Source organism: Quercus lobata, chromosome 10, assembly GCF_001633185.2.
Source record: "Quercus lobata isolate SW786 chromosome 10, ValleyOak3.0 Primary Assembly, whole genome shotgun sequence".
Classification (NCBI taxonomy): domain Eukaryota; kingdom Viridiplantae; phylum Streptophyta; class Magnoliopsida; order Fagales; family Fagaceae; genus Quercus; species Quercus lobata.
In genome coordinates this window covers 16,474,291-16,490,417 of record NC_044913.1, presented here as the reverse complement: position 1 = coordinate 16,490,417, position 16,127 = coordinate 16,474,291, and the positions used below count along the sequence as shown (strand labels likewise).

The 16,127-nt window shown below is 32.9% G+C and overlaps 1 long non-coding RNA gene and 1 pseudogene across 1 annotated transcript; one reads left to right on the top strand and one right to left on the bottom strand.

Annotated features, from left to right (window-relative positions):
- The first annotated feature begins 5,185 nt into the window (after positions 1-5,185).
- Positions 5,186-5,621, top strand: LOC115962431. Its single transcript, XR_004085429.1, has 3 exons — positions 5,186-5,304; positions 5,438-5,473; positions 5,588-5,621. It is a non-coding gene; the product is annotated as an uncharacterized LOC115962431 (long non-coding RNA).
- A 107-nt stretch (positions 5,622-5,728) lies between these two features.
- On the bottom strand, positions 5,729-8,032 carry LOC115964418 (annotated as a pseudogene).
- Positions 8,033-16,127: the final 8,095 nt, after the last annotated feature.

The following is a 16,127-nucleotide window of genomic DNA, read 5'->3' as shown; positions in this document are numbered from 1 at the left end:
CATAGCAAGCACCCTTGAGACTTGCAATAATAGGAGTAGAAAAGCTGAAACAGAAGTTGCGGTCTAAGTCATCCTGCTCGCCACTTCTGTTTCAGCTCTTCTTCTCCTCTGCCATTCTTCAAAATGAATATTGCAAGTCTCAAGGGTGCTTGATATGTACCCTTTGACCCTTCCAGCTCTACGTAAAATATTCCGTCCTTTGACCCCTTCAACGTTTGGAGGTAGTCGTATACATCATAGTGCCACTCAGTGCCATAGTTGTTTCTAAACTGGAAAGGTATACGATCCTCCAAATATCCCCATCCTGTAATTAATATTGCGTGGCTCTCTTCCTCCTAAAGTCCCAGTATAAATTAAACACAATTTTTATTATAAAAGCATAAATAAAATTAGTCAAACTATTAAAAAATAACATGTAACACATACATACATACATATAGTAACATTTAAAAAATTTAGTGAACACAATTTTAAGTGGATAATTATGATATGGTCTCCACATAAAGTTAAACACATGGCACAAAATTAGATTTTAATTTCAAATTCTAATTAAATTTTCTTTGAGTTTTTTCTATTAGACTATCAGTGCTCAAACCACAATAATAAATAATTACAATTATCATTAAAAATCTCATAAATAAAAACAGCCATACATTAAGTATACATTACCAATGACGTCCATATCTGAGAGCGTCAATCAGACACTCTTCTCTAAGTGGAACTGCCGCAAAACCATCAATAGTGTACTTATGCGGTGACATCTCCTAAAAAAAAACAAATAATTAAGCACACTTTTTTATTGAACAAGAAAAATAAAAAATTTAAAAATTAATTTAATACACTCCCTACAAAAGGATAAGAGCTCTCATATACGAGTCCTTCCGCTATAACGTAGGTTAGAGGATCAAAAAGTATAGCTCCAGTGTTAGGGTCCCAATCTATAACATCCAAAAGCTCTTGCACTGGTGGCTTTGGCAACTTACCACCGTAACAAATACGGTGGTAAGCTGCTACAGCAGTAGCAATGACCAAACTACGTAAAAAAAAAAACATAAAAATATATTAAAAAACAAACATTCTAACCAAACTCCATAATAAATAGGGGTGGCAAGAGTTCATTAGTTCTACCTTAGTTGACCTTTTGAATTAAATTTTAGACTTTTGAATGTTTATAAAAATCACAACTTTTCTCTTTAACAAGGTAATACTTTAAATTATTTTATTTTATATTTGCATTGAGATAACATGATCTACTTTTTTACTATATGGCCTAATTGTAGATTAATTCATATCATTATGAATACTAATATTTACATTAATAAAACACAAAACAAACAACTACTTGATACCTTAAATGAGAACTCTAAAATTATGTAATAATACCTATTTATTTACTTATTCCTTGAATAAAATCGTGCAACGCACGGGACTTCAACTAATATATATATATAAAACAAAAAAAAAAAAAAAAATTCAATGCTAATTCTAATGTAATAATACCTATTTATTCAGTTTCTCTTGTTAAAGAAATATTCTAGCCTTTCTAGATACACAATTTTTTTTTGGTTGGTGTGTAGTTCAAAAATATATTACACATTAAATAGACCCATGTTCAGAAAACAAGTCTAACGAATCATTTTTTCAGGATAAACTTAAAATAATTTTGGTTTGAAAATTGTTTTCAATGAGGCCAAATATCTAAAAATTCAAAAAACCTATATTGAAACAAATCACGATATTAATTGTTTTTCTTGATTATTTACGCTTACTTTCGCCCAATTTATTTTCTTGATTCCTTCAGTAAAGGGTTGGACTGTTATTCATCCCATTGATTAACATTGTTGGACCTAAATAGGAACATTATAAAATGACTGGGCTTCACAATAGAAGTGGATAAATCTGTAGTGAGGGATTACTATCTTAATCCTCATGGACATCACCAATAGTTAAAAGCTGTCCTCCTTGATTGCTTATCATTAAATACCATGCATTTTATTTTTGTATATATACAAAAAAAAAATGATAAATGCCTTGCATTGAAAATAAAAGATAGGACATAGCATAAACCGTTCCAATGCCTCCCAATCTTTTATAAAAAATTCTGCATGCTTTTTTATTTGGTAAATGGAGATCAATTAGTTATGTGGTTTGATTGAGTTTTGTAGAGAAAATAAATCCAATACTTTTCAGCTTATAAAAACGATACTTTCTTAATCATTTTAGTATCCAATTTGATAAATTCTCAAAGTACTTTCTTAATCATTTCAACAATATTTTCATTTACTTAAAAAAATAGGATAAATTACATTTTATTCCCTTGTTACATATAATATTATGTTAAAAATATATATAACCTATTTAAAAAAAAATTGTGAGCTTTTTACATCTAAAATGTAGAAAATAAACAATAACCAAAAGTTATTTTCAAAACATAAAATTTAGTGACACCCTTTTTTTAGGTTTTTTTTTTCCCCCTCAAAATGGTATATATATTATGCATAGGTTTGTTTGGTTTGTGCGTTCACATTTTGGACATCTGCGTTTCAGGTTTTTTTTTTTTTTTTTAACCAGCGCCTACAAATAGGTATGTGAATAGTAATTTTAAAAGTGAACAGGAACCTGAAAATAATTTTTTATTGTTTTCAGCAAAATAAATGACATCCGAACGTACACTCATTATAAAGAAAAATTAAGTGAATTTTAAGATTATTCCTTTAATTAATTATTAAAATCACTATTTTTTTTTTTATGTCATATTAGTACTAAAGGTAAAAGGTACTTTTCAAGAATAAAATAATATTATTAATTTAATAACCTCAAAAATGTTGACACAATTATTCAAGCTAGTTATTAATAAATAACACAGCATAAGTAACTTACCTCGAGTCCCTTGATGTGGCGGGTCAGCAATGATGCCTCCTCTACTGTGGACTCCCTACAAAAGGGATCTGGATCCTCTCCATTTCAAGTCAAGGGACCTACAAAAGGATAGGACCCCTCATCTGAGAGTCCTTGAACATGATGTAGATCAAAGGATGAAAAAGTGCAACTCCAGTAGTTTTGATATAGCCTAGTTTGATTCTCAAAAAAAAAAGACAGTAGTTTTAATTTTGAAGAATGGCAGAGGAGAAGAGATGAAACGGAAGAGGCAAGAGCACGTTACGGTCTGACTCATCATAGACTAGGCAGACCCTAGTTTTATATTTTATTTCATTTTGACAGTAGCAGTTTTACGTTGAGTCTGACGATGAAATCTTTTTGCTCTTGCTAATTATTCGAGTTTATTTTAGTTCGATCAAAACTTGTTTATTCTTTGCTCTATATATTTGATATTTCCAACACACTCGTTTAAAGACTCCATTATGTTTTAGAGAGAGATGCAGAAATTTATTGTTAATATAAATACAAAGAAAATTACAAGAGCAGAGCAGTATATGCTAGGAGAGATCAAAACTCTCAAAGAAAAAATCTACAAACAACAGAGCATTAAAATAAAGAATCCGCCTCAAGCTAAGGAGAACCTTCAATACAAATTGAGGAACCAAAAAAAATCCAAAACTCGCCAAGAAACCATTAGAGCTACTTGAGGGAACACTAAAGCTAGAAGAGATCCCACCCCCTCCTTGAAAACACAGATGCTCGTTGCTCGGTAACCATAGGAGGCAAAAAAAAAAAAAAGTAATGAAGAATAAAGAGTACTAAAACTGTGTAAATAGTGGAAGTATTGGCTATGTTTTTTTCTGGGGGAAAGTAAAACTAACAAGATTAGAGCACCCTATTTACCATCAACAATCACGAAGGATATATTACTTCCGCTTCATATTTGGTGATGGAAAATGGCATGTTAAAAGCATATATAGATTCTCTTCAAAAAAAAAAAAAAGGATATATAGATTTATTAGCTCCCCAATCAATTATTTTCCTTAGCCCTACTCTCCTACTTTTCTTGTAGATATAGCTCTTCTACTCAGACTATCTAAGATCTTGCCACGTCATTCTACCAAGTTTTTAATGGTTAATTTCCTGTCCACGTATGAAATTTGCTTATTTGATCACTGATGGAGTGAGATTTTGTGTGCACTCAATTGTAGAGTAGAGTAATTAGTTTCTTATATTAAGTAGTATATGATTAACGCCGGACGATGAAGACTTTTAGGAACTGTGATCAATGTGATCTGATTTTTGGATTATTGGGGCCCCACACCATAACTATTAAAACTAACTTCTCCATGTTATAGACAACAGTGCACTGGCTATTTCTATTACAGTTATACCCTTCTAATAAGTTTATTAACATTTTGTACATTTAATTTAGATCACAATTAGTTAGATTATAGTCCAATATTAATTTTTAATTTGATATAATCATCCTTAGGTGACGTCACAAATCCTTACCCAAGAGTCAACTCTTTGTAATTCAAAGAGAAAATTAATATCATGTTTTTTTTTTTGTTGTTATTTATTATTATTATTTTTATATAGGAAATTGATATCATGTTAATAAGGAAAGTCCATAGTTGATGACAAGAGATCATATTAATTATTTACTTATTTAGTTTTGTAGCTTAGGATAATAAATTAAGGGTGCATTTGTATAAGCTATTGCAAAATGATGTTTTGAGTTTAAAACGAGTATTTATAAAGGATTTGACCAATTGGGTTTAAGTCCACATTATAAACAAATTGCATATATGTTGATGAATTTTATATCTAAATTGAGTAAATTCTAATATGCCATTTTCCACCTTTTGTGCATTGATATAATGCACGGTCATCAAACCTAAATAGCCAATAAAATTGAAGTAAAGCTCCCACATGCAATCATCAGGTCTAAATCTAATAATGTACCAAACTTAGAATTAGAAATCAATAACTAATATAATAAGAAGGATATTTACAAATTATGGTGTTCTTTATTCTTTCCAACATGTTGGAATTAAGGTTAATAAAATCAGTTAAGGCACAAATCTCTAGTGCATTATTAGCTAATGGACATTTTGGGAATATACCCTAAACATAGATCAGATAAATATAATGTCTTTTTCTAAGGCAAAATATTACTGTAGTACCAATAGATTAGATCGTGCAAATGTTGCAATATGTCAGAGTCCCTCATCAACCAAGTCTATTTTAAGGCCAGGACTACTTTGCTCTGGGAACTAAGCCACACGCCACACTACCTAGACAACTTGAACAACCTCTCTCTCTCTCTCTCTCTCTCTTTTGCCTAGTACTTATGGCCATGGCTAAGCTTCTCTGCATTCTGCTTCTAGCTCTCCTGGCATTTCCATGGTTGCAACCCAGGTGAGTTCCCATTCTACACAGTACACACTTTGAAAATGTGCCATGATTCTGGTCCTAAAATGAGAAAATTTCATAATATATACTAGTCATAATCTGGTTGTAATTGTCTACCCCTTTTATTTCTCTTGTATAGGTCATGGCAAAAGAAGCTCAGTACCACCTTCAAAGTGTAAGTTTTTTCATCTCTTTTGCATGATAATTCATTTGGGAATTATCATGCAACCAGATTATGTTTTTACTTTACATTGTACCATATTTTTGACAAAATAATTGTGTTTTTCAGGGGCAAAATGGACAAGGGAGTCTTAAGAGTTACCTTAAGTAATCACCGACAAAATGTTGTTTTATTTTTACCCCTATATTATATATGGTCTACTTTTAACACTGAAGTGTAATTTTGCACTAATAGTAAATTTTTTTTTTTTCACCTGTTGTAAATGAAATAACCAGAATGCCCATCACAATGCTCGAGAAGATTATTATTAACCGAAGGAAATGTCCAAATAGGGTCACCACTCATAGCTTGGTTATTAGAATCAGCAACCATCCAAAAATACGCCGGAATCTGACCGTGGCTCGCTGGAATTGCTCCGGCGTAGACTGCAACAAATAGCTCCCAAAAAATGCTATGCTATACTATTATACCATCCCAAAAAACCACTTTATTACTTATACCATTCTATTTTACAATACCTCTCACATCCTAAAACTCTATTCTTATTAAAATATTATTCTTTAATCTTTCTTTATTATTTCTTTTTAACAAATACTTTTTTTCAGTTCCACTTTCCTAGGCTTTCCAACCCTTTTTTTTTTTTTTTTCCTCAGCCTCCCTCAACCTCTAGCACCGGTTCATCTCACAGAACCACACACATAGACCCATCAACAGAGCCACACAGCCACACACACAAACCATCAAACCAGAGCCAACAACGGCCACCACACCCACCACCCAAGCCACCGATCAGAAACCACACCGCCGATTTGAAACCCACCGGAGCAAACCCATTCAAAAAACAACAACCAAAAACACCGGACCCAAGCCAAAAACAACCAAAAACCACAACCAAAAACACCGGTCACAGCCAAAAACCACAACCACCAAACCCACGCCGTCACCCACGACCCAAACACCGGACCCACAACCCAACCACGACCCACAACCCCTTTAAGCACAAAAACCACAACCACAACGAAAAACCACAACCAAAAACACCGGACCCACGCCAAAAACAACCAAAAACCACAACCAAAAACACAACGGTCACAGCCAAAAACCCACTTCAGCCCACTCCGATCTCCGTGACCCACGCCATGACCCACTCCGATCTCCGTGACCCATAACTCACCTCAGCCATACCCACCACTTCCTTTAAACACCGGTCATAGCCAAAAAAAAAAAAATTTGGGTTTGAAACCCACCACTTCCTTTAAGTACCGGTCACAGTCAAAAAAAAAAAAAAAAGTAGATGAGAAAGAGATGGATGATATTTGGGTTTGAAAGAGGAAAGTGAGAAAGAGAGAATGAAGAGAGTGGAGAGAGCAGATGAGAAAGAGAGAATGAAGAGAGAGAAGATAACAGAAATTATGAGAGGGGAGAGAAATGCCGATTAAAATATATATATATATATATATTTTTTACAATTGTGCTGTAGTATAATTCTAAAGATAGAATTGTACTGTAGCACTATTGTAAAATTTTTTACAATTTCTGTATTTAGCATCCTTTGATGCAACACATTTTGAGACATAAAAATGTTAAAAAGGGCTTAAATATAGCATTAGCATTTTTCAATGCTAATACTCTTAACCGAAGGAAATGTCCAAATAGGGTCACCACTCATAGCTTGGTTATTAGAATTAGCAACCATCCAAAAATACGCCGGAATCTGACCGTGGCTCGCTGGAATTGCTCCGGCGTAGACTGCAACAAATAGCTCCCCATTTGGTGCTGCTGCGACTGTGGAGACAAGTCTTGTTCCTGTCTTCTCTTCCTCCCTCCTATTCTCTCCTCTGTTGTCTCCGACGAGTCCAAGGATGACGTGGCATCCCTCAATTCTTGCTTAGCTTGTAACATGGTGTTGAGATTACAACTTGTTTGGAAATTAAGAAGCGTGGAAGTACTTTCTGATGATAACCCAATACCTGGAAACAGGCTTGATGATCTCCTTTGCTGTTGTTGTTGATGTGTCTGTTGAATATTGAAGCTTGGATTGAAGTACGAGGATCTTAGTTGAGAAGGGACAGACATGCTTGAACCAGAGCTTCTTAGAGAGATATTTAGAGAAGTGAAATTAGCTGGGATAGTGCCGGTACCAGTGGCAGCGATCACGGCAGGCTCAGCTTGTTGAAGTAGCCTTTCAATGGTTTCACCATCGGACTTGTGACCCAGTTCACGTGTGAGCTGAAAAACCCTGGCGGCATAGAGTGCTGGCATTCGGATACGGCGGCCACGGCCATCAACTTTTGTGTGTCGGTCCTTGGTGGAGGTTCGCTTCGGTGGTGGCTTCTTTGAAGCTTCAGCAGCAGCAGCAGCAATAGCAGAAGTAGTAGAATTTGTGGGTTGAAGAGCAGTTGTACTAGTGTTATTGTTGTTGTTGTTATTGTTGGGGTCTTGGGATATAGCTAAAGATGGGTAAGGAGAAGTGGAACAAGGTTCGTCTTCTTTCTTTTCTAGCAACTGGAATGGAAAATTTGGACGGTGGAGTTGCTCATCACCTCCATCCATGATCGCATGGAAATAATAGGTTTAGAGTGAGAGAGAGAGAGTCTAAAATGGAGAGGTAAGAGTTAAGAATGCTAGATTTCCCAGCTAATTAAAAACCCAAAAAGATTTCACAAAGATGGGGAGGTTTTCTCCCATTAAAATGTGGACAACCCTTTTGTAAATCTCTCTCTCTCTCTCTCTCTCTCTCTCTCCCTCTCTCCAGACTCTTATTCATGGTTCAGCGTAATACAGTTGTGTTCCCATAAACGGTCTTTGCTAAATATCATGAATTCATGATGGTTAACGTGATAATTACAATAATTACTCCGTCCCATAAAAGCACAGTTTGATGAATTTTGAATCGACCCAATTGGCAATTTGGTATGGTCAAATAGAAGGGAAAAAAAAATGTTTTACTTACTTCCAATACTTTTTTAGTTGAAATTTTTTTTTGTTTTAATAGGAAACTATCACATCATCTATTACCTAAATAAAACGTAAAGATTAAAACTCACTGCCACTTGTTATTATGTATTTAAAACAAAAAGACACATTCAATTAAAAAAATATTAGAAGTAAGTCCAAAAAAAAAAAAATTCAATTCTAACAGTATTTGCAATATTCTGTACAATATTTTCATCCCAAAATAAATATTTAGACAATAAAATACCACTCATGAAAAATAATTTAAATATCTCTTTACTCTTTGATTTTGACTATACATCATATCAAAGAATTTGTGAGATTGTGTGATAAAGAAGGAAAAGTAGTGGAAGCCAAGAACCCTTTTATATCTGTAAATGAACCAAATTGTTTATAAGTAATTGAAGTTCAACTTGATAAAAACTAGTTTATTTTGTTAGTTTATTAAATAAACAAGCTTATGCTTGATTTTAAGGTTTTTTTAATTTAATGACTTAATTAGGCTCGAGCAAGACACAGCTCATCTCTCTTAGGTTTTCAAAGTAAACTTGTGTGCTAGTTCATCAACAAGGCTCATAATTCATAAATAAGGGCACATGAAATATTGTGTGATAGAGATATGAAGGGAAGTTCTAAAAACTTGTTTATATATGTTCATTTTTTTAATTACCAATCAAACAGACTCAGACTAGATTTTAAGGCTAAATGAATCAAGCTTGAACAAGACAAACAATGTGTGTTGTTCAGGCTTACAACAATAAAATTCGTAAACTAATTTATAAACAAGGGTAGTGGTCATCTAGTCTCATAAGCAACTTGATATTACAAAAATATATCTAAAAAGTATTGATATATTCTTGTTAAACTTCAACTATAATAGTTTGGTTTTCTTAATTCAATTTTTATGTTTAATTTGGCTTTTAATTATGCGCAGTTTGCATAATTGCATACCCCTTTGGGCCATTACTTATCATTGTGTCCAGAATGTTTGGTTTCTTCTTTTTTTTTTTTTTTCTTTTTTTTTTTTTTTTTTTTTTTTTTTTTTGAGAAGAAATGTTTGTTTGGTTACTTGGTGCTCAAGTGGTATGTTTTATAAAATTTGTAAACTTGTCAAGCTAGCTTAACAGACTTATATTAAGTAAAAATCAAACTTAGGTTTAAAAGTTCAACATAAGCTTGATCCGAGCTCAAGCTCATTTAATTTTTAACAAACAAAAGCCTAGGAAAGTATAAAGCTTGACTCAACTATAACTTGTTTGTAGCTCTAAACTATTGGATGTAGGGTTATGATTCAAATAATTTGAGCTTGACTTAATAAAAAGTTCGTTCATGCTTGTTTGTTTATAAACAAGCCAAGCTTAAGCTTAAGTTTTAAGTTTGTATATTGAATGAGCCGAGCTCAAGCAAAATATTTATGAACATAATTGTGAATAATAAGGCTTGATAAAAAAACAAGTTAAGCCCAGTTATGTGCTTCGTAATAAGCTTGATATGAGCTTGAAAAATAAAATCATATCTTACTAATCCTTTATTTAATTGAGAGTAGAGAGAGTTGGGATCATTTGTCCAAATCAAATAAGCTTGATAAATGCTCATATGAGCTTGATAATATATTTATATTAAATCTTTAGCTCAAAATCTTGATATATTACTCGAATTTGATTTGATTTATAAATCAAATCAAACTCAAACTTTTTAACTTTTTGACAATACTAAGTTCAAACATTATTTTTATGTTTGGTTCAAGCTTGAGCTTAAACATTTTTTACTTTTATTTTCAAGTGTTTTAACACGTTCAAAATCTCAACCCAAAAAAAAAAAAAAAAAAAAACCTTGGTTTGTTTATTTGCAGATGAGAGATTGCTATTAATTCACAAGACGTCCAAGGCTTATCCTCTATTTGCTTTTCTTATCGCATTGAAGAGTTTAAATTAGAATGAGTGTTTGTGATTGACTGATTGTGATTTGACATATAATTTGTTAAATTAATTTATGCAAAGCTCAAGTGGGAGATCATTGGTTTAACTGTTAAAACTTTGGATCCATTGTGGACACACGATGAGAGGAAATGCGTGTGATTCTAATGGTCCAATGAAAAGTATAAAAATGACCAACGGGAACGAAGTCTCGTGGAATTGGTGCTTTAAATAGATGCTACTTACTGCATGTAGTATGTCGGTTGCCCTTGAGGACAAAACCAAAAAAGAAAAAAAAAAGACGACCAATGGCTTTAATTTTTACATGACAATCATAAAACATACAATCATGTCCTTACAGTAAGTAGGGAATAAGAATTGGTCGTATATGGTGCAAGCCATTCTTATCATGCATGTTAATTTGCTAGGTCTCATTTAAGGTTTACTTGTACAATTGTGACATTAATCTTTCATTTACTTTCACACGTTTGAGCAGTTAAGTTTGTAAGAGCACTTGTAGCAAAGGAGCTAAATAGCTATATAGCTATTTTAGATGTGTCAAAATATAAAAAACTCCTTTGCAGCAGTGGAGCAATAGCTAATTTTTTTAGCTGAATTGCTACAGTGCACATCTATAGATAGATGTGCAGTGTAGCTCACATCTAAAAATAAAAAGTAATTTTTTATCCTCCGGGTACAAATTGCTTTTTTTTTTTTTTTTTCTTTTTTCCCCACTGGTCTCTCATTCACTCTCTCTCAAATCCAGCAAGTCTCTCAACCTCGGCAAGTCTCTCAACCTCTCACTCTCTCGACGTCACCGACACCGGCACAACTCGCCACCACAGACCGCCCACATCGCCCTCACCGACCCACAAACCCACATCGTCCTCATTGATCCACAGATCCAATTCGCCCTCACCAACCCAGCCATCGCAAACCCACATCGCTGATCGCCCATCTTCCTCTATTCGCCGATTTTGCTCACCCAGCCGCCACAGAGCCATCTCGCTTTGATCCAAGCCCTAAGCCGCAAGCCGCTAGCTGCTGCTGCCGTCCATCTCTCTTTTCTCCTTGCTGTGATTGTGTTTTTTTATGTATTTTCATATGGGTTTGGTGGCTGTGGTGGTGGTGGTTGATTTTGTCTATGGTAGTGGTGGTGGTTGATTTTGGCTATGGTAGTGGTGGTGGATGATTTTGATAGTGGGTTTGTGGATTTTTTTTTTTTTTTTTTTTTTTTTTTTTCATGTTGTGTTGTGGTTGCCAAAGTAGAGTGGTGGTTGTGACCGGTGGTGGTGGTTGTGGCTGTGGCTGTGGCTGATGGTAGAAGTGGTTGTGGTAGGTGCTTTGGATGTTTTTTTGGTAGTGGGGTATATTATTTTATTGTAGGGGATATATTATTTTATTGTGATGCTTATATTATTTTATTGTGTTGAAAGCTAAAATAGATCCACTGCTACAGCATATATGTAGGTAAAATAGATAAAATAACTTTTAGTGGAGCTAAAACGCTAAATTTTTAGCTCCACTGCTGTGGATGCTCTAAGGGACATCTCTTTTTTACCCCTTGCCTTTTTCCAAGAGGTTTGTTTATTATGATTTGGCTAGTTTAAATGTCTTTTTTTTTTTTTTTTTGAAAATTAGAGCTTCTGTGGCTTTGATGACTCTTAGTGGATATGAGTGTTGTTCAAAACACGTGTACTCGTACTCGTGTTGACAATTAAAATGTTATTCATTATGTCCACAATGATGTCTTCTATGAGTATACTAAGCACATTTAGATTGATTGTCACTTCATCGATCATCATCTAGAGTAGCCTTTATTTATACTCAATTTCCTTTAAAGACCAATTTACTAATATGTTTACGAAGTTTTATCCGTTAGGCTGACTTCGTGATCTCATCTTCAAACCCAAGTTGACTTCCTTCACGTCACCTTAAGTTTGAGGGGAATATTAATATATTGCACATATTTAGCACATGTTGTATATCATAGTAATACCTACAGCTATGTGGTTCAATATCCTTTCCAATTATGTTTTAAATTTGTGTCATTTGCTCCTGCAAATGAATTGTAGCTTCAAGTGTTTTTAAAGACATTTGTGTCTTTGTTTCTTTCAATTTTTTATGCATTCTTTCCCACTTCTTTTGCTTCGGCAACATCTCCAAGTATGCCATTTTCTACTATGGCAAGGAGATCTTACAAACAGTAAATTCAACTTTCTAGCCCAAGTTCTTTCAAACAATTTGACTTGTAATTGTTTGGAATTTTATATGTAATGTTCATTTATGTTTTTTGAAGAAAATCAAACCCTAGCCTTTTGATTTGTGTTAGGTAATGTTTCGTGGTAAAAGTTGTTTTTTAAAGGAAAAGTCAAAGGTGGGTAACAGAGACCAAACAAAGCTAAACACAGGTGGGCAAAGTGTTAAATTTTAAACCACTGGTAAGCAAGGTCAAAGAGGACCAAACCATAGGTGGGTTTACTATAATTTTCCCTAAAACTTTTCATATCCTTCAAATTCTTATAGTTTTGTGCATGACTAAAATTCTTTGCACTCATAATAACAAAATCTTCCATGTTAATAACTCACTGACATAATACTTATAATTACAATTTTACAAATTGAGAGAGAGATAGATTCGAAGAAACACAAAAAGTATATGTTTTAATATTACACACTTCAGATTCAAAGTTCACTAATGATATGAACTTTTGGACTTTTTCTTTTACTTTAGTTTTGTTTTGTTTTGTGATAGTTAGACTTAGTGTTAGTAATTTCGTTATAATATTTAACTCTACTACTTAGGGTATGTTTGGTAGATTGTAATAAGTACTGTAATGTAATAGTTATTTTTATAGTTTAGTTATTCAATAGTTTGATTATGTCTTTATTATAGGAAATAGTCATTTCTTATGAATAGTTATTCTTTAAAATGAGAAATAACTATTCATTTCTATAAAGGTTATGATAATTATTCCTTAGTAGGTGTATTAATTTCTAAAATTAATATATTTCCAAATAAACAAACTTTCCATATGCACATAACAAATAACAATTATGAAAATAAAAAATCATAAAAAATAACTAATCTCTCTTTCAAATTTAAAAAAAAAAAAATATATATATATATATATATATTATTTTTTAGGAAATATAATTATATGAGTAAGATATTTCCTAAAATATATATTAAGTTTGATATAAAATGCTTTCATTTTATTGTCTTCAAGGTTATATTATTGTGTTGTCACCAAACAAATAAATAGTAATAAGTATTACATTACAACATCTTGTATTCTTTATAATACTTATCTATATATAAAATAATAAGTGAAGCAGAGAGAAATTCAAATTGCAATTCTAAATGAGATCTCTAATTTTATGCCACGTGTCCAGCTTATAATTTCAAATTACAACTTCAACTGTGTGACGTGTCTTCCCTCAATCCGTCTAAAATAGGTGAAACAGAGAGAAATTCAAATTGCAATTCTAAATGAGATCTCTAATTTTATGCCACGTGTCCAGCTTATAATTTCAAATTACAACTTCAACTGTGTGACGTGTCTTCCCTCAATCCGTCTAAAATTAAGTGGGATCAGATTATGCTGTGCTTTTTTTTTTTTTTGGGTGAATAAAACATCCTGCTTTTCACTCCCTATTTTCAGATTCACTACCCCTTCTGCAGTAATCAAATCCCAAAATCCTTCATCTCCTTCAATAGACAGCTCCCCTCTTCTTCAATTAATGCTATGGAATTTTAAAAGAATATCACGGTGTCCATGATGCATGTATTTCTGTATCTTATATAGGTAGAGGTTCTCCATCTATTCCGATTGTGCTTTTCTTCACAATTTTAAAGGTGCTGCTCTGCAAAACAAAAGGTTTGATTACTCTTATTCCTTCGTTTTTGTGAATAAGCAAATGAAAACACCCAAAAAAAGAAAAAAAGATAAAACTAAATATCAGGAAATGTACATAAATTTAAAGGAAAAAAATCATATTCCCAAATAGAGAAAAAGATATATGAAAAATGAAGAAAATATACCTGAGTCTTGAGACTAAGAAGCCGATCCGTCAGCATGAGAAGCCTCAACCGATGGTGGACAGTGAGGCGAAGCCGTGAGTGTGGTGATCAGGCGGAGCCACCTCTTCAAGCTTGCCCTCTGTCCAGTGGCGGAGCCACCTTCAAGCTTGCCCTCCCAAAAAAAACTTCAAGCTTAATGTAATTTTAGCAACTTACCACCATACTAACTTCCGTTGGCTGATGCATCTGGGTAGGCGCTTGCTAAATAAGTAGTCTTCACACTTTTCTTAGCTCATCTCTAAATCTCCAGCATCCTTTTTTTTTTTTTTTTTGAAGAGAAATCTCCAGCATCCTAAGTCTTCTACCTTTTTTCTTCCCATTCTTCTTTCTTTATTTTTTCGCCAGTTCTTCCTTCATTTTTATGAAGCACAGAGAGTTTTGATTGTACCAAACATCTTTATCAACTACCCATCTACCTCCCCCACGTGTATGGTTGAAAGTAGAAGTCTCAAAATTTAGAGCCCCTAAGTGGTCAGGCAACAGTATGGGCCATAAAAAGTAAACAGTAATTAATAAATATATATATATATATATATATATATATATAATAAACAACAAGCTTACCTTTATAACAAGTAGACGGAAGTGAACAGGTAGAATTTTTTATAACTTTAATTTTTTATTTATTACCTTGAGTCATGTCTTCTGTTTGTGGCAGTGTTTAGTCTGCTTCTTGTCCTGTAGCCTAGGTGGATAGTGGCTTATGGCCCTATTGTTATACTTTTGTAATCTTGCCATTTTTTAATATATCAATTCTCCCTTCTTCAGTAAAAAAAAAAGGTAGATTTTTTTTTTGGTAGAATCATAAGGTAGAATTTCACATCTTTATTTTGTGTGCGCTTTTTTTGTTTTTTGTTTTTTGTTTTTTTTGGCATGCATTTCAAGCTAATATTTTTACTGTTTATTTACTATTACAGTTACTGTTTATAAATATGCAATATTTGATTGATGAAGGGTCTTTAAATAGATTATTGTCTTAACAAAGGTCATCTATGTTTTTACAATTCATGTCCTTATTTTGTGTGATTTTTTCCCTCCAGATTGTCGTAAAATTGGGAAACTCTATTGCGAACGAACTGAGGTTTTTTAGCTACTTATTTTCTTATCAAAGGTCAGCTCTTTTTTATTGTTTATGTTATTATTATTGGTCAATTATTTGATAGGTTGTTCATATTCTATTTATTAGAGATATAAATGTAGACTAAATATGTGTTGTAGTGTAAAGTCTAAGGTCCCCGTTTTGTAGAGTAGTTTAAGAACATATTTTCAATTTTTATATAACATTACATATATTTTCACACATTTTTTCACTCACATATATTTTAAAAAAATACAAATAATATTATTAGAATAACATTACCAAACGGCTCTTACATCTGAAAATCAAAACATCTATATGACATTAAAAAAGGGAAAAAAAAGTGTGTATAAACATCTATCCCAAATTCAATTGAAGTGAAAATTGTTCTAAGTGTTCACGTGGTGGGATTTCCATCAATCCACGTTTCATCTTTAGTCAAAACATGTCAAGTGCTTTCAAGGAATTGACACCGAAGGCACAGATCAGATAATTGCCCAAAAAAGGAAAAATAGCCAAAAACAAAAAAGAAAAGGTAAGGTAGAGATTAAAGATGCAACTATAATGATTTAAATACGTTGTTTCTCTAGAGTCTATACACTCTACACTTCCAAA